Genomic DNA, 1553 nt, shown 5'->3' on the forward strand with positions numbered 1-1553 from the left:
TTGATGCAGTGTTTTGGTTGTGAGCGGTCGCCATGGTAGCAAGGGTGGGTCAGGGGGTATATAAAGTTGGAGAGGTTCCTCACCTGGTCATCATTCAGCCTCTGGCAGCTATTCAGGTAGGTGGTGTATGCGTGTGTGTATGTGCCTGCATGCATGTGAGCGAGCTACCCACCCAAAGGCAGGCAGCAGCCACGTGCTTGCAGACTTGTGCGGCGGGAAAGCATCAGCAATGGGGTTGTGCGCCAAAAACTTTGTGCAGCTTGCTTGCTCAAACTCCTGCTTCTGCATGAGGACCCGTTTCTCATTTGTGTTTAAAATAGTGCATTATTATTTTATTGTTTCCCTCGCGCAGAACAGCTTGGATCTTAGATGCGAAATGAGAAATGTGAAAACAAAAGTGTTTCGAAATCTTCAGAGTCGATTTCCATTCCTCATGCGTGCTCGAATGCATGTGTCGAAAGGGTAAAAGTCTTGAAAGAGTCTATACCAGGCCCCTTGAAGTAAAGCAAGTATGTGCAACTTTTGATTTCGCTCCGAGAGAAACTTATGAGACTCTAGTCTGTCGTTTTGTTCATGCATTTTATTCCCTTTACAGTGCCCTTAAATCGTTCACTTGCGTCCTACTTTGCCATTGAGTTTTGCCTTTTTTGGCATATGCCGCGGCCCTAAAAATTAGTGCATGTTTTGGTCTCATTCAGTCTCCGACCAGCCGTTTTCGTGCCGACATGAGGCTAGACAGAATTCGGAAGCATTCCAGACGTTTAAATTTCGTTTAAGGCATTTCTCTTTACTTGGGATATCTGTAAGATGAAAAGCGTTCCCATACTTATATTGGTCGTTTTCTTTATCTTTTTTTCGTGAAGGGGAATTTTTCGCGTTCGTTAGATACATCCATGTTTCTTTCATCGGCTGCCATACAATTTCATGGCTTAACAGCGCTGATCGTAGCAACTTCGTGCAACCACACGGCGAGTCAAAAGAAGTAGGACGAAAATTCTACAAATAACTCCTTTTAGTTCTACAACATCAGTTTTTACGATATGTTCCCTTCCCTTTGTTCAATATTGGAACGAACAGCTGTGACCGTTAGATAAGTGTCTTTTTTTGCTACTGCTTGCTACTGCCAATTTATTGCTTGCTTCATGCGGTGCGCTTTGAAAACTAAGGCAGACGTGAACATTTTCCACAGCACGCATGTCGAGTTATAAATGTTCACTTGCAGATATTCTGTCGCCTTGCTTCTAGAGAACTTGCGTAAACTTATGTGTTCAGCAAACCTGTATACATACTGAGAATATGTTACGTACAACATTAGGTATATACTTAGGTAAGCTTCGGAAAGGCGGATGTGAATCAAAGAGCAGTACAAGTCTATAAACATGCAAAGACTGGAAGATCGTCTAGAATTGGAGCTGGCGTTGAGGGTGCCGAAAGGTGTAATGTCTTTGGAGTATTCGAATGACAGGGTAATGCTGTGTGAAGTGTTGTCATCTGTATTAATTAGAAACTTGATGCATTGAGGAATTGATCTGCAAGTCTGATATGAAGGGAAG

This window comes from Penaeus monodon, chromosome 30 (assembly GCF_015228065.2).
Source record: "Penaeus monodon isolate SGIC_2016 chromosome 30, NSTDA_Pmon_1, whole genome shotgun sequence".
NCBI lineage: Eukaryota > Metazoa > Arthropoda > Malacostraca > Decapoda > Penaeidae > Penaeus > Penaeus monodon.